Raw genomic sequence first — 23732 nt, forward strand, 5'->3', positions numbered from 1 at the left:
AATTTAAAATTTAAAAATTGTTTTTTGTAATTTTTTTTTTTAATTTGAAAAAATATTGCAAATTAAAAAAAAAAATTAAATTAATTTACAAAACAAAAAATTTATTTTTAAATTTACAGATTTAAAATTTAAAATTCTTTTTTTGTAATTGTTTTTTTTTTAATTAGAAAACACTGAATTCTTTCAAACTGATTTATAAAAGTTTAATTTAATTTGAAAAAAATGTAATGAAAAATTTACAAATTTTATTAATTTGAAAAAAAGGTTAAATTAATTTACAAAGCAACAAATTAATTTTAAGATTTAAAATTTAAAATTCTTTTTTTGTAAAATTTTTTTTTTAAATGAAGAATTCTAAAAACATTTTTTGCAATATTATTTCAAAAACACAGAATTCGTGGAAACTAATTAATAAAAGTTTAATTTAATTTAAAAAAATTTCAAATTTTAATTAAAAAAAAATTTTTTGTAAATTTTGTTTTTTTTTTGTATTTGAAAAAAAGGTTAAATTAATTTACAAACCAAAAAATTAATTTCAAAATTTACAAATTTAAAACTTAAAACTATTTTTTTGTAATTTTTTTTTTAATTTGAAGAACTCAAAACATTTTTTGCAATAATTTTTCAAATACATATTAGAAAACACAGAATTAGTTGAAACTAATTTATAAAAGTTGAATTTAATTAAAAAACAATGTAATGTAAAATTTACAAATTTTATTTTAAAATTTATTTTAATTAGATAAAAAAAGGTTAAATTAATTTACAAAACAAAAAATTAATTTTAAAATTTACAAATTTAAAATTCGATTTTTGTAAATTTTTTTTGTACACTTTTTTTTTGGATTTTTTTTTTTTTTTTAATTTGAAAAAAAGGTTAAACTAATTTACAAAACAAAAAAATTATTTTAAAATTTACAAATTCAAAATTTAAAATCCCTTTTTTGTAAATTTTGTTTTGTTTTTTAATTTGGAAAGAAAAAATTGTGAAAAAAAATATTAGAAAATTTTTGGAAAATATTTGAATTTTTTTTTCAACTCCAAAAACTTTTTTTGCAATATTTTTTCAAATATTAGGAAACACTGAACTCGTTGAAACTGATTAATTGGGTATAGTATATGTATATTTATAAAAGTTTAGTTTAATAAAAAACAAATTTTAATTTTAAAATTTTTAAATTTTTTAGGTATATTTTTGCTTTTTTTTTTTGAATTTTAAAAAAATTAATTTAACTTAAAAAATTAAAAATTTATTTTTTGAAAGCTTCGTTTTGCTTTTTTTATTTTGAAATTTTTTAAATTTTTTTTCAATTTTACAAACATATTTTGCAATATTTAAAAAAAAATTTTTTTCAACCACTGATCGGAAAAAATTTTTAATTAAAAAAAAATTTCTTGAAAATTTTTGATTTTTGAAAATTTTTTAATATTTTTCAACTCTAAAAACATTTTTTGCAATATTTTTTCAAACAAAATTTTTTTTTTCAATTTTGTTTTTTCAAACACTTAGTTTTTCAACCTACTGATCCAAAAATCTTTCCTTCTAATGACATCCTTGACCGCCGGCACCGACGTTTATGACGTCTTGCAATCGCAGAGGGTTAATAATAACAATAATTTGAATATATAGAAATTTGAAGTGCACAATAATTGACTAAAAATCGATCCATACAACTATCGTGAATTTAAAAAAAAGAAAGGTTGTTAAAATATTCCAATTTTTTACTGCAAACAAAAAACCACACTCGAATTCACCAAAGATGCCAGGATAGTTACGGACTATGTTTTAGAAGAATTTATTATAATTTTTTTTTTTTTTTTTTTTTTTTTAACCGTAGTACGTAAGCACGGCTCTTGTTATATACAATTTTATAATCTTTGTATTCTAAAAATCCTTGATGAGAAAACATTAATACTTAAATGAAGGGAGATTTTTCTATGAGTGTACGCTCTATATTGGTTGCTGTGCAGACAATTTCTGATTTTTTGTGAGTGTACTCGTATGTATCCACAATTGACGAATTTTTGAGTGATTTGACCAGGTTAACTGCAGAAACTATCGAATTCTCGTTTATTAACCCTTTGGGTACGGAGCCGCTCGATGGGCGAGCGTTGCTAAGACGAGAGGTATACGTTGAAATAAATACGTTGAACGTTATAAAAACAAACGCTTTATTTGGCACATGAAAAATTTTTCATAAAATCAAAAACGGATTTCACTTTTAGTTGACGAAGTAATGCCGTCATCTTTCTTACTACAGATTCAAAGTATCATCAGATTGCTTAGCCATCGTGCGTAGGATAAAATATAAAATATATAAAAAGTCTGCTGGTTCCTCTGGCAGTGAAACTCGTTCTGACTCTACCGTCGTCTCATATCGTATTTTAACGCACACTTTTCCCTTCGTAATGGTATTTCACCTTTTTTTTTTTAAATCTCTCGATGTTTGAAGATGAATAATCTTCACTCTTAAAAACTTGCACCGTCAATGGCAAAAAGTGAGCAATAGAACTAACTTTTGCAGTTCCGTAATGAAAGAAATAGCGGAATACACAAAGTTTACTTAAATGAGCTAAAAAAGTAGGGTGTCCCACTTTTTGTTTGGCTTTGAAAATTCATGCTATTGAGGTTATTACTTAAATAAACAACAATTATGCATATTGAAAAATTAAATTTTTTGTTTGTTTTTGAATATTGAAAAATAAAAAAAATAAAACAATAAAAATTAAATATATTCAATCTCAACCCAAATTATTTGTTAAAAATCTGTAGATAATTTTTTTATTTATATAAATTTTAATTTTCTGAATATTAGTGTCCCGGTTTCTTTCTGGTTCACTGTATATATCATTAAAAATAATAAAAACAAAAAAAAGTTCCAATAAACAAACAAGCTTCCGTTTTCTAAATTATTTTTCAAATATAATATTATTTTTCTGGTTAACTTTTTTCTTTGCAAAGTCGAAGAAATCGAGTTCTGTTACTTTCATTTACCGAGCTCCTACCGCATATTTAAAATCAGTAAAAACAAATTGAAAAAAAACAAATTTTAGTTTTTCGTCTCAAATTCATTTCTGTGAAATATTTTTAATAAAATTCTGGAATCGAAGCGAATACATACATGCATATGTATGTATCTACATATTGAATTCATTTTAATGAAACTCTGTATTCCGAATATCCACTAATGGCATTTTTTTTTTAATTTTTAAGAATCCTTATATGCGACCCTGGCATCAAACCTGCACTCCCACTCTTCTACACACACACACACACACCAATAAATAAATAGTGAAATTTTGAGTAATCAATTGCATTTTAGTACAATCAATTGTTAATCAATAAAATAAATGAGTTTTTTTTAAATAATAAAATTAAAAATATCAAAAAACTAAATATAAGCGAAAACAAATTCAACAAAAACCGACAGTAAATAAAAATCGTCACGAAAAACATGTGCAAATCGGCTTTTGAGCTTTAACTAATGCTCTCACGAAGCGTTCATGAATATCTTCTATGAGCATTAAAAGCGTACCTACAGTTTTTTGCAATAACAAAAACTCCTTGCACACCCGTATTTGGAGAATAGCAGGAGAATGTGTGAGAATCAAATGTACGGTTAGAAGCTTTATGAGCGCATTGAAAATGTATTGTAATGGCATAAAAGTTGCATAAAAGACAGTAGTATCTTGAACACATACACACACACATATACACAAGAAATCACACCAAATAAGAGTAAGAATGGATACGAGTAGTTATAGAAACGGAATAGGTTAGGTGCGAAGGCAAAGAGGAAATGACTTGTGCAAACGAATTGAGGGCTCAATTTTATTTAAGATATCTTAAAGCCTATACTTTTAAGTAAAATCTGAGCAAAAAAAGTGAAAATTAGGTAATTCCGTATAAATATTAGAAACCTAATGGCACATGAATTTGGGGATGGAGAAATGTGATTAGAATAAAATGTTCAATGCACTGTACTGTATTGCGGTTTTTTTTGCGAGTTACAGAGAAGTGAAATATTGATTTTTTTTATTTTTTTGTCTTTTGCGAGTTAGAGTGAAGCGAAGCAATTTTTTTTTCTTTTTTGGATTAACAGTTTTAGATTGAATATCAAACTTTACGTAATTAGAATACTTAAAATTGTTAAAATATGAAGGTGGAAATATGTAATTGAAAAAGCTCAAAATACTGGTGGGATTATTATTATTATTTGTAGAGGATATCTACAATATAACCCTAACATAATTAGCACACTAGCCACTAGGGCCTTCGGTGCACTCGTGGATTTAAAAAATGTACAAATTATGAAAATTCTAAAAATAAAGAGTTTGAGTACTTAAAAATGTGTTGTAAAGAAAAATTAATTTCACTGCACAACTGAAATATATATTTAACCTCAACAAAATTTTTTTCTTTTGTTTTTTCAAGTTTGCCAATCGTCAGACTTTTACTCCATTCTAAAGCATAAAACACATAAAACACGTTAAAATTTGTGTCCACATTTTCAAAATAATATTTAGGTGTCGCTACCAGAAAATGAAAAATTTGAAAGAGGTATTATAACCCTGGGCATGAAACACCAAATGATCGAAAAGGCATTTTCTAAAAGCGGGCGCTCCTCGGCAGGCTTTGCCAAACCCCCGAGCGTATTTCTGCCATGAAAAAGCTCCTCATAAAAAAATATCTGCCGTTCGGAGTCAGCTTAAAACTGTAGGTACCTCCATTTGTGGAACAACATGTAGACGCAAACCTCAAATAGAAGGAGGAGCTCTGCCAAACACCCAAAAAGGGTGTAAGCGCCAATTATATATTTATTTATTTTTATAGCTGTGAATGATATTGAATTATTGTATTTAATAAAAGGATGTTGACTTTAATATAGTTTCCGTGAGGTTCTGCACTCGAATCCTTCCCTGAAAATCTTTCGTTTATCTCGTTTATTGCCCAAGTAAAATAAAAATTTCATGAAAGAAAAATTTCGTAGAGCAAAAATTTATAAAAACGACTATGATTTGTTGACAAATATCGTGGTTTTATGTACCAAATATTTACCGTTCCGGCCTCAATGCGAATTTTCGTCTTTATTGTTATTTTTTGTTTTTTTTTTTTTTGTTGTCCCATTCTTAGAAACTGTATCGAGAAAGAGAATGCCCTAGATTCAGACCATTGTAAAGATCCATAAGTAAAAACACTCTCAACTGATTGTCAAAAATGCTCACTGCTGATTCTAAAACGCTCTGTTATGTAAGATGGTTGGATAAAAATTGATCAAATTTTATAGAAAATCGCACCAAAAAGTCTAAAAATTTAAGTGAAAATTCAGATATTACTCAAAAAAAGTCTTTGCTATAGAAATATACAGTGACGGACATAAGTATGGGCACAGTAACGACAATGGAATAAAAATCAAGTTTTTCAAATCAACAATCACCAATAGCAAAAACTGTTTATTCCATATAAATTACGCATATTCATACATTTTAGTTAAAAAATCAAGTATTAATTTTTGAAAATTCACAGTTTTTAAACCATAAATTAAAAGAAAAGTAAAGGTACAGCAATATTTACTGGACAAAAATATAGGCACAGTTCTTTTTAATATGTTTTTTTTATATGTTTCAAATTAAAAGAAAACCTTGGAGGCGTTGGAAGGCCTTTTTGTTTTAATACGGCTTTTAATCTATTCGGCATTGAGTGCACTAATTTTTTCGTAAATTTTTCGCCAATACATATTAAGCCATTCTTCCTTTAATGCTGCTTTCAATTCAGGCTTCGTGGAAATCGCACATTTTCTGACTCCGATTCCTCCCACAAGTGCTCGATAGGATTGAGGTCCGCATAATGTGAGGGCGTGGCAGAGCATATGCCGTGTGATAAGCAAGTCACATCTTTACATCATGTGCCGGGTGTCTAGGGTGATTGTCATGCTGAAATCTGAAGGAGCTTAGTAAATTCAACTGATCTGCACTTTTTTGGGATTTTCTTTAAATATGTTTAAATAAACTGATTTGTCCATTAGACCTTCAATAAATACAAGCTCCCTCAGACCTGCAACAGACGTGTAACCCCCAATCCAGTTATTTGAGTTATAGCGCAGAAAAATTCTTTTAAGTAGCTGAAACTTGGATAGTTGCTATTCATTTTGATTTTTTTTTTTTTTTTTCATTATACTTTTAATTTCACTGCCCTGTAATTGGGTTATCACCTGGTAATACGTATTTGCTAAAAAATGCACTAAAAAAATGAATGTAGCAAAAATTAATGGAAATGCTTTAAAGTTTGGAATGAAATTCAATTAACTGAAATAAAAATCCTACTCTATATTAAGTTAAGTAAAAATATGCCTATGTAAGAGGAAATTGAAAGAGTTTTTATGAAAAACAACAAATTCGCTTTATATATTTAAGTAGTCTGGAAATTCTAAAATAGAAGGCGGAATTTACATAAATACACACACGTACATACATACAAGCGAACCATAACATACTTACATATATACAAAAAAAAAAAAAAACAAGTGTATTCATTGTACTGTAAGACAGGGTGAAAATCGAAAATATACTGTTAATGAACGGTTAATTAAATAAAGTTTTAATAAAATAAAAATTCGCACATAATAAAAAGATTTCGATTATTTGCAAATATTTACTCGTTCAGCTGCTTTTTGATGGTATTCGAGGGTTGCCTTTTATTATTGGGTTAGAGAATAGGTTAGGTTAGGCTTATCTGGCTGGCTGAAAGCCATCATATAGACTCATTGGTCCTTAGTGGTACCAAATGGAGATTGACCCTTCCTGCCTGCGTCTTTTGCGAATCTAAGTAAGCTCTGAAGTTCTAATCCCGAGAGACAATCTAACCTCTCATATTGTAGTGCTCCTAAGCATTTCATTCGAGTTCTAGCTAATGCAGGGCAAGAATATAGAAGGTGTTCAAGAGTTCCCTCTCTTCTGGTTCATTGCAAAATCTGCAGCTATCGTTGTTTGCAATTCCCATCTTGTATGCGTGCGCCGCTAACAAATTATGGCCTGTCAGCATACATCTGCTTCATTTTCTGGACAGAGCTAGTACGATTTGTTTGCTGTTTGGCAAAGGGTAAGTATTCCTTCGATAGAAATCTTTCTGCTCTACAAAACTATGTTGATTGTATTTTTGAGATATTTAATTTTTTATTAGTTTTGAGGCTTAGAAATGGTATATCCAGGAGGAAAAATATCAATATTTTCGATACCTGCTCTTCTTTACTTTTCATCGAGGTCAAAAAGAAACCGAAGTAGACCGGGACATATGCGATGTGTATGAAGAAAGTGTCATAGGCGAGTCGATAGCACGGAAATGGTTTGCTAAGTTCAAAAATGGTGCTTTGACGACGATGACACGTCCCGCAGCGAAGGGCCAGAAGGAATTCAAAATTCGATGAGCAACGTCTCAAATCACTTTCGAAGGAGAACGGTCGTCAAACCAGTCGTGAATTGGCGGAAAAATGAACTACGATCATAAAACGATTCTCAACCACCTTCTTTTAATGGGATTTACCGAAAAATTGGGAGTGTGGGTGCCTCATGAGCTCAACGAAAAAACAAAGAAAGTCGCCTTCATTGCTTCTCACCATCTCGCCCGCCATCGAGCAACACGCGGGCATAAACACGGCTTTTTGTACCGCATCCTCACGGGAGATGAGAAATGGTGCCTATACATCAATATGAAACAAAGAAAGCAGTGGGTGGCTCCAGGAGGTACATCAAAACCGAGAGTTGAGCCGGATCTTTATCCAAAGAATATAATGAAATGTGTTCTTTGGGACTGGGACGGCATGGTGCACTGGGCAATGCTCGAAAAGAATGCCGCGCTCAATAAGGAGCTCGACATTGCCCAGCTACATCGCGAGAATGAAGCTATTCACCTCTACTGACCTCTCCTGGAACAGACAGTTTTTAGACAGACAATAAACAACATTCATCGGGAGACCATCACCACCTTCTTAAGCTCCCGACCACCGAATGCCGTAATCGGAGTCCAACCAGCACCTACAGCAGATGAAGAGCTCCAGCTTTCCCGAGAGATCCGCGTAACACTGGCGCAATTACGTTCTGGTTATTGTAGCAGGTTAAAGTCCTACTTATCCAGAATTGACCCAGATATAATAAACATATGTTCGGTATATGAAGGCACCCCGCTAACCGACACTAACCATCTTTTTATATGCCCCACTAAATCCACTCATCTAACACCCCTCTCCGTCTGGACCCAACCCGTCGAAACAGCAAGTTTCCTGGGCCTAGCCTTAGATGAATTAGACGAAGACGGCCGGTGATATGCACTACACTGACAGGGGTTAGTATTGCTACTACAACAACAACAACTGAAAATACCTCATCGACATGGTCAAAATATACTTCTTCACGACAACGCCAGGTCCCATGTTGCACAAGCCGTCAAAGCCGCACTATAAGAGCTCGAATGGGCTTCATTCAACATGCGCCGTATTCTCTGGAACTTGCACCAACCGATTACCAACTTTTCCGCCCTCTGAAATCCAATCAAACCATATAACGGGCGTTACCTTCAATAACAAAGAAGTCCTTAAGAACTGGCTCAACAACTTCAACTCAACACCAGACCAGGGGATTTCTGGCGGAACGGCATCAACAAACTGGTCGAGAGGTGGGAAGAGGTTGTAAACAGCAACGGCGAATATTGAATTGATTAACTTATTGATGTTTTTGACATGATAACGTCTTATAATTCGATTTAACAGGCTGCACGCACGAAAAAATGTGTCGTTACCTTGATCATTAGTGTTACCTCGCTAATTTGTCGTTACCTTGCTTATTATGCGAAAGCGCGGAACGAACGACAAAGCAAACGAAAGGCAACGTTCGACATCTTGCTCTCTCCTACTACATATATGTATGTATATGCGCATATGTACATATATAAATTCACGTATTTGTACTTGCATATGCCTTCTTATTGATTATTATTTATTTGATTTACTTGAAGAATTTAAAATAAAACCAAGTTTGTTAATAATACCTGTTGTTTTAATGTTATAATTATTAATTTTTTTATTATATATGAAGGAAAAAATGTATGGTAATATTTACCATATACCTTATAAGATATGTTGTATACTAATATATGTATATAAACATGCATATACATATACAATTTCGCGCAATTTTGAAAAAGAACAAATCTATATGTAAAGATGCATACAAATCATATGGACATATCAAATGTACGAATCTATTCTGTACGCAAGCAAATGTAAGCTAATGTACATTGCTTGAACTGCAAGCGAGAGCGCGGAACGAACGACAAAGAGCACAATCGGCCCCCGCGTTCGGCAACGTTCGACATCTGGCACTGTCCTACTTGAGTGAGCATATATATGTATGTATATGTATGTACAGGGTTGGCCATATTAAACTGACCCATGTGATTATTAAAAAAATATGGAAAAAGAAACATTTTTTTGTGTTTCATTGTGAAAAACATTTAATTTAGTTCAAGGAGATTCGTTTACATCACTTTTTGAATATGATATCGCGCAAGTGGTCGCCCTTAGCTCGTATAGCGTAATGTGCCCGTTTTTCGGCGTTTTCCATAGTTTTGGGCAGCGTCTCGGCCGATATGGCGGCTATTTCCCGTCGGATATTGGCCTTAAGTGCGCCTAGTGTCTTTGGCTTGTTGACGTAAACCTTAGATTTCAAATAGCCCCAAAGAAAAAAGTCCGGTGGCGTCAAATCCGGTGATCGTGGCGGCCAGTCAAAATCGCCGCTTTTTGATATCAAACGGCCAGGGAACAAAGTCTTCAATAAGTTGACGGTGGCTCGTGCTGTGTGTGGTGGTGCGCCATCTTGCTGAAACCAGAAGTGCTCCATACCATTTTCTCGAACAATCGGCATCACAAAATCGGTTATCATGGCCCGATAACGCTCTTGATTGACGGTCAATGGTTGGTGTTGACCATTTTCAAAGAAGAACGGCCCAATGACCATATCAGCGCAAATGCCACACCAGACTGTAACTTTTTGGTCGTGGAGAGGTACCTCTTCAATAATTTGAGGGTTTTCAGTGGCGTAGAAACGGCAATTTTGCTTATTTACGGTTCCGTTCAAGGAGAAATGGGCCTCATCACTCATAATGATTTGATGACGTTGCGTTTTTACAATCGAGAAGGAATTTTGAATGTACAGCTGAACAATTTCAGCGCGTTCTATTGGGGTGTACTGTTTCATGGTATAAATCTCCTTCGACTGACGCTTCCAACGCGGTATGTCATTAGCTGATCTGAAATTACAGTAAAAAGTTATAGGGCTACTCAATGGGTCAGTTTAATATGGCCAACCCGTATATGCGCATTTGTATATAAATTCACATACTTGTATTTGCATATGCCTTCTTCCTTTGTGCATGGTAATGAACCAATTCTCTGTTGAGAATAAACGATGATAGGAAAAATACGAAATGAAAGGGAGTGTTTCAAGTGTAATGTGTCTTGAGAAAGTCAAATCGATGATGATGCCTCTAAGTGTTGTTGACTTATTAACGTCTGATGCACAATTGAAATTGAAGATAAATTTCATGAATTTGATAAATGTTTCGTCATTTTTCACGTTTGTGTAAATGTAACTTGACCTATTCCATTGCAATTCCTTTTACCTCCTCCTCTATATCCATACAAAATATATATCAAACAAATAAAATTAAAATTTTGTTTTGAAAATTGCAACCATTCCATCAATATTTTCTTATGACGCTGTCACGTTAAACTATAGTCAGAGAACCGACTTTACAGACAACCTCTTTTTTTTTTGTTTACATAAAAGTCTTCGCAAAAAACGCTACGAATTTATTCCCTTACCCAATAATATTCAGGAACACTTTTACCAGCAACTGCGATGGTTATGACTGAAGATTTAATGATTGAGCTTTTCGCAGAGCCTATACTTGACTTTTTTACTTTCGCTTTCCTAATAAATTTTTCCACTTGCATCCACATATCGTTGCTCGATTTCAACGTCTCTTTCAGGAAATTTTCCAAGCAGTGGAAAATTTAAAGGAGCAGCAAATAATCAGAAAATCCGCCACTTTAGTGATACTGGCGCACACATAAGTGAGCACAAGTGGCATGTAGATAAGTACAAAGTATTATATTAAATAATAAGTACACAAAACAAATAACGGACTGCTAAATCGAGCATTGTAAACATTATAAGGCTGCACCAGCTTGCAGTCTACCGATAAGAGGCTGAGCGGATTTTTGTTTTCGAATGGCTGAGAGGCTAGACTCCAATGCCTTAGAATCAATAATACAAAATTCAGTTACGGATTGGCATTCGATTTAATAACGCAGTGGATTTTTCATTTAATAAAAATGTTACAGAATACTTATGTACATATAAACAACAACAAAAACAAACAAAATGTGAATTAATGGGCTGTTGAACTGTTATATTCTATTATTCACGTGGAACCATAAAACCAAAACAAAAATTGTTACAATAAAAAATTGCTACATCTTTGAAAATTAAAGAGATAATCACAAACGTGCGCAAAAATTCAAGGCCGAGTTTCGGAGTAACAACACCGGGCTCAATTTGATAATTCAGTGTAATTTACGGTAAAGACAAGCGAAATTTAATTTCTTTAGTTTTGCATTTTTTAGAGAGGTCGGTTGTGAGACATAAAAAATAAACCGAAAATGATTAACTTAATAAATTTCTGAATCCATATTGGAAAAAAATAAATACAAATAAAAAATAAATTGCAACACAAAAACCATAAATATTTTTTGGGGCAAAAGAAATCCATTATTTAAGGGGTTAGGGGTAGTCAAAGGCCCGAAAAATCATAATTTTCAATTTTTTTTTTTTGCTAGTCGATTGCTTTATTTCACAAAAATAAAAACATAGCATTAATACATCATGTTTTGACTTCACTTTAGCAAAATTTCAAAAAAAAAATTAATATTTGTAAAAGTTATCGCTGTTTGTGTGGAGCCCGTTTCTCCAGAAGTCTCTTGCGGTGATCAGCACAAGCCCTTGGAGATTCATTTAAATCAATCGGACAAGAGAAATTAGTTTAATTAATAGATAATCTTGGGTTTGGTCGAAGCTTGTTTTTCTTCAAAATTAACAATATGGCGGCCTCAGGAAATATTTTTCAGATTTTCTAGAAAAAAACCGACATTTAATTGTTTAAAAAAAAATCGAAATTTTTGAAAAAAATCCTTGGATCATGGACGAGTTTTTTAATGTTTTTCAAAAGCAGTATAAATTTTATTGAAATCTACCAAGCGGTTTTTAAGTTACAGTGATCTGGTGATCAAAAAACCTAGTTTTGAGAAAAACAAATTTAAAGCTTTGCTTTCGATTTATGTAGAGTTATACGAATTATTCAATTATTTACACTGTGCCATCTATTCCTGGGCCATATATGTAATAGTTCTTCAGCCGTCATAGCAGCTTCCAAAATATCGATTTGATGTTGCCTACGTAGCATTCTAGCTTCTCGAATGTTATATATTGTCGTTGGCGCTGATCTACCACTTTCATACGTGCAGTATCCAGCTTCTTGCTCTCGAACGCTCCGGAGCGCCCGTGCGCTGTTAATTGTTGAATAACTCGAAAAGTATTTGTCGGAGTCACTTCAAATTTTCACACAATATTTTTGAGATATTATATTGTACTTTAAGGAAATGCAAAAAAAAATACAATTTTTTGAAAATTCTGACTACTCCTAACCCTATAATAAATTTCTTAATACATATAGGAGAAAAAATAAAATAAAAATAAAAAATAAATTGCAACACAAAAACCATAAAGAAGGACTAAGCATAAATATTTTTTAGGGCAAAAGAAATCCATTAATTTTGCGTAAAATTGTTCACTCAAAAGGCTTCAAACTGTTTTATAGTCTATGTTTAATTCTTTGGCGATGCTACGTCTACTAACATTTCGGTCAACTTCGATTATTTCTGTGATTTTATCGACATTTTCTTTAATATCAAAAATACTAAACGGAATCGACCTAAACCAAAATTGTTCGTAATTTGCTGTTACCGTATCGACATGTTTATCCATTCACAATTTCAGCGACCTGACTTGCATTTTCGCCATTATCACAGAAAAACTGCAAAATATTTCGAATTTTATATTTGTTAACATTGTTAACATCCTGTAACTCACAACTGAATGGAACACACAATAAACAGTGAGCGAATTTTTTTAGTGTCAAATGTCACCTTGACAACGAGCATAAACTTCAAATTGCTTGATCGAGACTTTACGAGATATCGATCACTACAACCACCTACCCAGAAAATAGTAAATTTCTTTTCCCCCAATCTAATATACCAGGTGAAGTCCAAAATAAACAAAACTGAGCTAAAATAGAAACGACAGGAGCTTTGTTCTGATATCTTCGAGTTAATTTATTCAAAACAATCTCCTCTAGCCTCGATACACTGTTTTGCGCGATCTAAAAGCTTTTCGAAAGAGTGTTTCAGGTCATTGACCGAACTGTCCTTCAGGATGTCGGTATAGCCTATTTATTGGACGGCCTCTACGGACGCAAAACGTTTTCCTTTCATGGCCAAATGCAATTTTGCGGATAGGTAGAAGTCACAAGTAGCCATATCAGGCTAATACGGTGAGTGATTGATGGTTAGAATGCGATGTCTAGTCAAAAAATCAGTCACAAAAGGGGATCGATGAGATGGTGCATGCAATAAGCGACAGCTTTCTTTCTTAGCGTTTTGCAGGGCGACTTCGAGGAAAGCGATGCAACAAAGGCTTCAAAACGCCAAGATAGACAATTGCATTGACGGTTTGGCCCGTTGGCATGAGCTCCTTGAGAACAATTCCCTTGGAATCGTAAAAACAAATGAGCATCGAATTGATTTTTGACTTCTCCAAAAGCAATTTTTTGGGTGGTGGCTCGTCTGGAGCCTTCCATTCGGTACTTTGACGCTTAGTGCTTTCACCAGTTACATTGTTGTAAAGGAAGGTCTCGTCTTTTCTCGCCTCTTTAATGAGGTCTTTCAAATGTTGAATTCTGAGTAATTTTTGGTTCTCAGTTAACTTGCGCGGAATGAAACATGCACAGCCCTTTCGTAAGCCCAAACGTTCAGTTAAAATGCGATAAATTGATGTTTTGGAGATATTCAACTCCGATTCCATGAATTTCAACCTTGATTTCGGTTCATTTTTGATAAATTTACGAACAATTTCGATGGAGTTTTCGGTGATTACTGATACGATGATTTTGGGCGGCCCGTATGTTCGTTGTCATTTATGTCCTCACAAACATCTCTGAAATGTGTAGACCACTCATGAACTCCATGAACACCATAAACTTTTTTCATCAATTCAAATGTTTCGGTAAACGTTTTACGGATTTTAAAACAAAATTTGATATTAGCTCTTTGTTCGAAACTCATTGTTGTACCGATGACAAACATACGGACACCTTAGACGCAATAACTTCGCTTCCACTGAACCGAATGTCACCAAGCTTTTACTGGAAGTCTATGTATGTAACTTCCAACGCACTAACTCATTAAAAAGATGACGCCATCAAAACATTTTTAGGTAACGGCAGGTAATTCATAGCCTTGCTGCGGGAAATTGAATAAAAGCGAGTGCGAAATCTTAGCTGGACAATACACTAAACCTCTGTAACCATCGCGTGAATTTAAGAGCAGCCCATTCAATCTAATTTAACCCATTTTACTGCGTCATTCAAATTTTACAGTTGGTTTATTTCAGTATTCGGTCCTCGTATAAGCCTTATTCCTTCCGAATTTTTCAGGCTGTACTTGGATTTGTCAAGGAATAAGAAATTGTGCTTTTTTAAACACTCCGATTCATTCCAAGGATGATCGATTAGCAGGTTTGCTAATTAGCTATGGTGAAAAAGAAAATTGTGAGGGGAATTTCAGCTGCGACGTCACTTGGGGACTTATCAGCCAATTTCTGCACGATCATTTCACGCACTCGTCCAATTAGTCGTTGTACAGATGCAACGAATTGTCATTGGTCGATTTTTGCGTACATCACCAACACAGTCTCAGTTTTTTTATAAACACACCTCAAGTGACGTCAGCCCATCAGCTTTGTCAAATTCGCTCAGAGCTGAATAGCGCTCTGTTTGAGAACTCACCTTGAAAATCTTTTTAGCATGGGTTCATTCCGGTCCTTCCTGTTCTTATGCTCTACTGCTGTACTGCTCTTCTCTTGGCCGCTCTTCACTTGACCGTTCTTCTCTCTTGTGAATTTGCTAAGAGGGCTGGCATTATATCCATTTAATCGCAGTATTAAATTTAGTCGAGCTTGGTGTAATTATTTCATGGTTTCCAAATAATAGAATCAGAAACGCCCACGTTTATTACCTACAAAAAAATAAATAAAAATAGATTTATATTGGCCTTAAAATTAAGAAAAAAATGCATTAAAACGTGCGTTGGACGCATAAAATTCAGCCCTGCCCGCACTGAGACACTTTTATAATTGTTTCAATCAAGTTCTTATCTCTTGCGTAGTTCAAAGTGTGTAGGATTATGTCGGTCAACCGTTATCGCTTAATTATATTGTTCATTTAAAAAGTGCTTAAATATAATATTTAGCCAAAAACTCAGACAGTGTTGATGTCAGCTCTAACTTAGCTCTGACAAAGGATATTCTCAAGGTAAGTAAAAATTTCAAATTTTCTCCCTGGTACTTATGTAAATATATTTATAATAGAAGTATTTTCTGAGCGTAGCTGAACCTATAGGGAAAATCTTAATCAATGGCAAAAGAGTCACTTTTCAGCATATTTTTCTTCAATAATCGAAAAATATTTGGAAAATATTTTTTTATTATTTTCGCTTCAGTTTCATGCGATTACTAATACGAGGTGTGTTCAAAAATAAGGTGCATTTTAATTTTTCTCAAAAAATATTTATTTACCCATAAATTTCTATTTTATCTCCTTCAAAGTAGTCCCCCTCATATAATACTTGTGCCACCGTTTTCCCCATTCTCGAAGCAGTTCTGAAATACACTTTTTGTACACCCTTAAGCTCTCTCAGCGATTCGGTTTTTATCTCCTCAATCGTCGCAAAACGCCGTCCTTTCATGGGTCTCTTCAATCTTGGGAACAGGAAAATGTCGCAAGGGTCCAAATCGGGTGAATACGGTGGCTAAGGCATGATAACGGTGTTGTTTTTGGCCAAATAATCTCTCACAAGGGAAGATGAGTGAGCAGGTGCATTATCATGATGCAAAAGCCATGCATTTTTATTCCACAATTCTGGGCTTTTTTCGTTTTGCTGCAGGCAAACGACTCATAACTTCAGGGTAATAATCCTTATTTACCGTACGACCTCCTCAGCATGAAAGGCTTTACGGTACGTTTTTCACCGAGAGCCGAATGGGCCAAAGGGAAGGTGATTGGAAAATACGATATTGAAATATACACTGACGGTTCTAAGATGAACTGTGGTGTGGGAGCTGGCTTCCATTCAGAGCCGCTCAACCTATCTCAGTCAATTCGACTTCCTGACTATGTCAGCGCGTTCCAGGCAGAACTTTTAGCGATCAGAGAAGCATGTAAATCACTAAAACTCTGCAAGAAAGTTGGTGAAAGATTAGCTCTCTTTTAAGATAGTTAGTCAGCTTTCAAGGCCTTAGACTCCAACTCGATTTCATCCAAACTAGTCTTACAGTGTAGAGAGGAACTAGGATTGCTTAATCATTGGCTTGAAATTACTCTAATATGGGTTCCCGTTCATAGGAACATACGAGGTAATGAGATAGCGGCTGAGCTGGCAAGACAAGGTGCGGCACTAGACATAACAGAGGCGGAGGTAGTATCCAGCCCACTCAATACAATAAAAGCATCCATTGCTTCACACTATTACGCTTTAGCCATTAGCTAATAGCCATTAGAAATTAACTACCTATGAAATGAGACTTTCAGCTATTAGTCCATAGTTGTCGCTTGGAGTATTTTTAAACCTTGCCAAATGTCTTGTTTTTTCGTCTGTCCTCTGTCAACAATATTCAGTTCATTGTTTGTTACGTTTCATACAACAATGCATTTTTGTCGCTCTTAAAAATGTCGAATTTCGTGTCTTCAAACTATCATTTGCGGACATCGTTGATTTTCAGTTATCAATTGAAGAAAAACGTTTCTCAAGCTCATCAAATGCTTATAGAAGCTTATGGTGGGCATGCTATAAGTAGAGCACAGTGCTTCAAGTGGTTTGAAAAATTCCGAAGTGGTGATTTTAGCGTGGAGAACGAGGACCGTGGCCGGCCACCTAAAAAGTTTGAGGACGCCGAATTGCAAGCATTGTTGGATGAAGATGATGGTCAAACGCAAAAAATTATGGCAGAGCAGTTTGGAGTGACCCAAAAAACCATTTCCAAACGTTTGAAAGACATGGGCATGATTTTAAAGGTCGGAAGATAGGTGCCGCATGAACTGACAATATGACAATGCACCGCCACATCGAACAAGAGCGACCCGGAAATTGGTGGCGACGCACGATTGGAAACCGCCTTCCGATTATCATTGGTTTGCATCGATGGGCCACGCACTTTTCGAGCAGCGCTTAATTCTCACGAAGAAGCCAAAAAAATGGCTCGATGATTGGCTCGATGATTTTTTTGGCGCGGCATCCCCAAATTGCCTGAGTGATGGGAAAAATGTGTCGCTAGCGATGGCTATTATTTTGAAGATTAAATTTGTAACCATTTTTTGTTAATAAACGTTTGAAATTGAAAAAAGTCTCATTTCATAGATATATACGTGGTACATGTATTACAACAAAAAAGACATGGCCGTCGTACAAAATCCAAAGGACGAATCACCTGTTAGGATGCTTTCGACCAAACATTTCACGCATCACTGCAACCCTTACAGAAGCTGTCAAGCGGAAGGGGTGAAGGAAAGTCTCTTCCACTGCTTATGTGAATGTCCAGGGCTAGCTAGGGCACGACTTCGCTCCTTCGGTAAGTCTTTCTTACAGCAAATTAATGAAATCTCAGATATCGAGATAAAAAATTTGCTGCTATACCTGGATCGCACAAAATGGATCTGACTTAGAAGCAAAAACACAAAAAAACACAAAGAAGACATCACTACACGAGGACAGTGGTTGTAAAACGGTGCTGGTCGCTAATTAGGATTATTTCGGTAAAAATACTCAACCACTTCAACAACAATAACAAGGTTTTTCAACGGTTGAAGTCTTCAAACAGCCCGTTTTAGAGGTATCCACTTCCGAGTGGCAAAAGTGCTATCAAAACTGGTTCAAGCGAACACAGAATTGTTTTGACTTTCAAAGAGACTATTTTGAAATGCAATAAAGCCATTTTCATTATTATTTCACTGTACTTTCATTATTGGACGCAAAACGTAAAAGGCCACCCTCGTATATGTGCAAGTATGTATGCACGAGTATGTGTGTGTATATAGTTTTTTACACCCAATAAATGTTTGAAATCAAACTCTTAATTTCTAAAAAATAAGTGGCACCTCCAACTGGAAAACAATTTTTATTAAAGCTTCATTTCTTTATTGAAACATTCAACACCTGCCATTTGATACCTAATCTACATAATTTAATATTCAACCGAGATGTGTGATAAATTGCTATTTTCGCAATAAAATTCAGGTAGCCATGCTATAAAAAAATTTGTTTCGAATAATTTTTTCTTAAAAATATTTGCTCATCTAAAATGAGCGCCACACACAGACCAGCCAACGGCATGGGGTTGTGCGTATGTTTCTAATTATTAATGTCAAAAAATTAAAATATGTATTTATGCATATTTTTCAGTCCGGAAGGTGATCTCTAATTGAGGTCGAAATATCGAAAACAAGCAATAAACCGTTAAGCCGGTATTGAGCTCATGAAACAAAAATACGAAAACTAAATATTTCGAGGTCATTGAAGCAGTTTAAATCCGGTGTAAAAAATGTTCTAATTGGCGCAGTAATTTTTGAGTGATGCCCAGCGAAGAAATTTTTTAGGTTTTTATAATTATTACATATATGCATTTATATGGGCCAAAATCGCATAAGCGCCAATCAAGGAGAAGAAGAAGATATATAAATAAATATTTTTTCCAAGAAATTAAAATAATGATGTAAAATATTTGAATATAAAAAGTCGCATTTAGTTAGTCGTTACACCTCCATGCAAAAAAAACTTGCAACCAAAAATTATTTACGACAAAAATACCCATTTTGAGTTGATGTGAGTTCTGGTATCACCCATTAGCATTAGCTGAGGTAATTTGCTGAGATAATTTCCCCCTTGAATTGGTCTAACTACGGAAATTATCAATAAATGGTCTACTGTCAGGCTCTAAATTAACACCAAAGGTAGTTACGGAGCCACATATTTATGTACTAAATATATGTACAAAGGCTCTATGCTCCACTGGCAGTAGTAAGTATGTAAAGGGTGATCAATTTAGAGTTATCGGGTTTTAAATTGAAATAAAACAACGAAAATTCAAATTTATCATTTTTGCGTAAAACCATTCTTGGCATTTATTTTTTAAAGATAATTTCTTTCAAATGTTAGCCGCAACTGCGCCGTAATTCGGTCTGTAAAGACAAATTTTGAATGACTCGCTGGAGTAGTTCGGTCGATATCTCGTGAGCAACTCTAGTAATGTTGGCTTCCAATGCCTCAATCGAGCAAAGCATTTAGACTTTATATTTTTTTGTTTTCCTTTGTTATGGAGATACCTCCCGCAACTTGTAAGCTTCTCATTAAGGACGTATTAATCAGGTCTGCAAATCAAAGATGGATTAGCGTTAACACCTGTGAAATTGCTAGGCAAACATAGCCAAGGCTAAATTTATGTCTGTCCAAGAGTATTATAAAACTGAATCGACTTCAAATCAGGATCTTAGTAGGGGCCCTCACAGGGCATTCTCTCATAGGAAATCATGCAAAGAGATTAGGCGTTTACACGCATGATTTCTGCCGTAGCTGCAGAAATGAGGAGGAGTTGGAAACAATTCAACACCTTTTTTGCACATGCCCAGCTCTAGCCAGAAGCAGGAACCGATTTTTAAAATCCTACTTCTTAACGAATATAGATAATCTATACATTTTAGGTATCAACAACCTTTTACGCTTTGTCAAAAGCTCAGGATGGTTTAATATGGAGAGGGAAATGTAGCTCAGCCCCCGCGGTTCACAACGGACCCATATCGTGGTCTAAGTGGCATCGTTGTCTCTATGTGCGATGCGGCTGCCAAACCTACCTACCTACCTTGTTTTCCTTGTTCGCTATTCTAGGGAGCATAGGGCCTCGACAAGACTCTTCCATCGTACACTTCGATCTTCTCTAAGTGTTTTTTGATCGACCGCGACCTCTGCTCCCTTGCTGGTTTCAGTCCAATGTCATTCGCGTGATGCTATCTGGTCGTTTTCTCAATATATGACCTATCCATCGCCACTTTCTGCGTTTGATTTGCCTAAGGATGGGTTCCTCGTTCGTTTATCCCCACAGTGCGTCGTTACTGAATATTCAGAATATTCTGCAGAGAATGCGGAGGCATTTGTTGATGAAGGATGTAGCCTCTGTGTGATGGTGTTAGAGACCAGATATGTTTCGCTTCCGTACGGTCTTCACGCATAAGCCAAATATTCGTAGTTTAGTGCGCCTGGAGATTTGCGAAGACTTTAGACTTTACTTACCCCCACAAATAAAAGTCCAAAGTCCGAGACCAGAGATAAATTGCGCACCGAAACGACGACGCAGTAAATCCATTGTTTCACGGGCTGTATGGCAAGTAGCGTCGTCCACCATCCTTTTGGAACCAACTTGTTGTTGTGGAGATCACCGGCTTCAATTTTTCGGTATCAAAAAGTCGTTCATCATGGCGCGATAGCTATCGTCATTCACTGTTACATTGGCTTTCAAGATATATGGGCCGATTATTCCTCCATTCCTCCACGAAACGGTTGTTTCCAATGGATGTAAGCGCTGTGCTTGCATGGCTTCGGGTTGCTCTTCAACCCAGCTGCGGCAATTTTGCTTATTGACGTAGCCATTAAGCAAAAAATGAGCCTCATCGCTGTACAAAACTCCGTTGCCAAAATGCGGATGTTCGATGAGTTTTTCAAGAGCCCAACGACTGAAGCTATGGCGCTTTGGAAGATCTGCCGGCTTTAAATCTTGGACTGACTGTATTTTATACGCTTTCAAACCAAGATCTTTGCATAAAATCGCTTAAATAGTGCTATTAGATAGGCCAAGTTATTGAGATCGACGCCGAATCGATTTTTCCGGGTCTTCGGCAAACGTTTTATTTACATTCTGTCAAAAAAATATAGGGAATTGTTCATTTAAAACCACACATGTGTCTAAATTTTTTTTCCTGGAATGTTGGTACATTTCTCCTCAGAGTTTGGGCCGGATCTGTCAATTACCTTGTTTTTGGCATTTAATTATATCAGGTGTGCTCTGCGATTTTCACTATGGATAAAAATATTGAACAAAGAACTTGTCTTAAATTTTGGAACGTTAAGTTTTGAACGAAATTTCGTCTGCCGAATTGTTGAAAATGTTGCAGAAGATGTATGACGAGAGTGCTTTATCAAAAACACGAGTCTACGTTTGCAGAGGGTCGAGAAGTCGTGGAAGTTTTAAGATTTGCCCCCAACCTGGTCGCCCATCAACAGAAGTCTTCAACGGATGAAAACAAAGTCGTCGACAAAATCAAGGAAATGGTGTTGGAAAACCCCCATTTAAGTTTGAGGCAGGTAGCTCGTGACCTTATCGTGTCTCACAAATCAATTCGCAACATTTTACATGAGACGCGTGGCTGCTAGACTCGTGCCAAGAGAGTTGAATTTCTTTAAAAAAAATTCATCGGAAGAAGGTGGCTGAAGACATGCTGGAGCAAGTGAATTCGGACCCAACGTTTACCAGCGCATCATAACAGGTGATGAGACGTCGGTATATGAGTTTGACAACTAGACCAGATAATAGGCGGCTGAATAGCGCTATCCCCATGAGCTGAAACCCAAAAAACCACGTCAAAGTCGGTTAAAAGCGAAAGTCAAGCTACTCGTTTTCTTTGATTGTCATGGTTTGTGCACTCGGAATGAGTTCCAAATGGTTCTACGGTAAATAAAGAATACTATTTGGAAGTTATGCGACGTTTGAGAGGGAATGTGTGTAGGAAACGGTCCAATTTGTGGAAAGAAAACTCATGGGTCTTGCACCATGATAACGCACCGTCTCACATGGCTCATATTGAGAACACTTTTTTGACCAAAAACTCGACAAATATTATCAAACAAACACCTTATTAAAAATGAAAAAAAATCTATTATAAAAAGTACCTCGAATTTGTTCACCCTTTGCACCTATTTACACGCAGTAATGTAAAAAATCAACAAGCCACAGTGGTTGAAAATTCAAATATCCACGCTTAATAGCTACTATTGTTACTTAATTGTTTGTTTTTGGATTGGCTTATGATATCAGTCAGAATTGCTCTGCAAACAAATTCCATGCTTCCATAGACATCTATCTACTTATAAAGTATAAAGGGTATTTCGAAAGGCGCGACTAGATGTTGTTTTAAAATCAAAATTTACATTATTTCCAATTTCACTCACTTCACTCACTTTTTATTCAAAATACGGCTCTTAACTATTATATATTTTTCTTTTTTTGAATCCTTTTCTTTATTCCGATCTGTTTGTTAAGCAATATTTTTACTTAAAACTAAGGGTTTTCCAATAACAGGTGTTTAATTTTGAATAAGATTGCGCTATCGAGAGATGATTAACGATTTTTTATGGCCGGAATTAGATGGTATTGATCTGGACAACGTTTATTTTCAACAAGACGGCGCTACGGTGCCACACAAGCAACGAAACCATTGACCTTTTACGGGAAAAGTTTCCGGACCGTGTTATCTCTCGAAGAGGTGATCGCAATTGGGCACCGAGATCTTGTGATTTAACACCTTGTGACTTTTTTCTTTGGGGCCACGTGAAAGAGAAGGTCTACGCCAACAGTCTAGGGTCGATTCAAGGCCTCTAAGATGGAATTCGTGAGGCTATCGAGGACATAAGTGCAGCCACTTTGCAATTCGGTTATGGAAAATTTCATGAAAATGATATTGTCCTGTAAGCGTGGTCGTGGTGGTCATTTGCCTGATGTTATTTTCCACTATTGACGACATACCTTCCTCTTCATAATGAAATAAACATCCGATCCTTTATATTATATTAAAAAATAGCATTCTTCTTTGAATATCAAAATAACCCCTCTTATTGGAAAGCCCTTTATTTAATTCATTTAAGAGAAAAGTCTTTCATGGAATACACCCAGTGGAACAACCATTTACTAATTTTATGGTACATAATAATTTATACTAATTTATTATGATATGAGGTCTTTTGTAAACTTTCTCTTGGGTCTAGTGAAGGTTATGAGATTTGCAATTATTTCTGTGACACCAGCGTTTGAGTGCGATTGAAGTCGTGTGTTGTGTGATGTGGTATATTTTCATATATATTCAGTTGTTGTGCGTACTTTGAGATCACGATGGGTTTGTGCATTTGTGCTACAATAAGGGGCGTTTGAGATCAATCTGAGGCTTTTCGACTGAAATCGTTGAAGTTGATGATTTTGGAGTTAACTGCAGTGCAAAGTTGAATGCCATATGTCACTAATCGGTTTCAAGA

The 23732-nt window shown here is 35.0% G+C and overlaps 1 protein-coding gene and 1 long non-coding RNA gene across 2 annotated transcripts in view; one reads left to right on the forward strand and one right to left on the reverse strand.

Annotated features, from left to right (window-relative positions):
* The window catches only part of LOC128865944 (uncharacterized), a 57735-nt gene extending 42372 nt beyond the window's left edge, over positions 1 to 15363 (reverse strand). Inside the window, exon 1 of the long non-coding RNA XR_008454908.1 lies at positions 15176 to 15363. This is a non-coding gene — a long non-coding RNA (uncharacterized LOC128865944). The remainder of the gene's footprint in view (positions 1 to 15175) is intronic.
* A 191-nt stretch (positions 15364 to 15554) lies between these two features.
* LOC128865942 (monocarboxylate transporter 14-like) overlaps positions 15555 to 23732 on the forward strand; it is a 37709-nt gene continuing 29531 nt past the window's right edge. Inside the window, exon 1 of the mRNA XM_054106379.1 lies at positions 15555 to 15700. The gene's annotated coding sequence lies outside the window, so the exon portion shown is untranslated. The remainder of the gene's footprint in view (positions 15701 to 23732) is intronic.

The sequence above is a fragment of the Anastrepha ludens genome, chromosome 6 (genome assembly GCF_028408465.1).
Source record: "Anastrepha ludens isolate Willacy chromosome 6, idAnaLude1.1, whole genome shotgun sequence".
NCBI classification, from domain to species: Eukaryota; Metazoa; Arthropoda; class Insecta; order Diptera; family Tephritidae; genus Anastrepha; species Anastrepha ludens.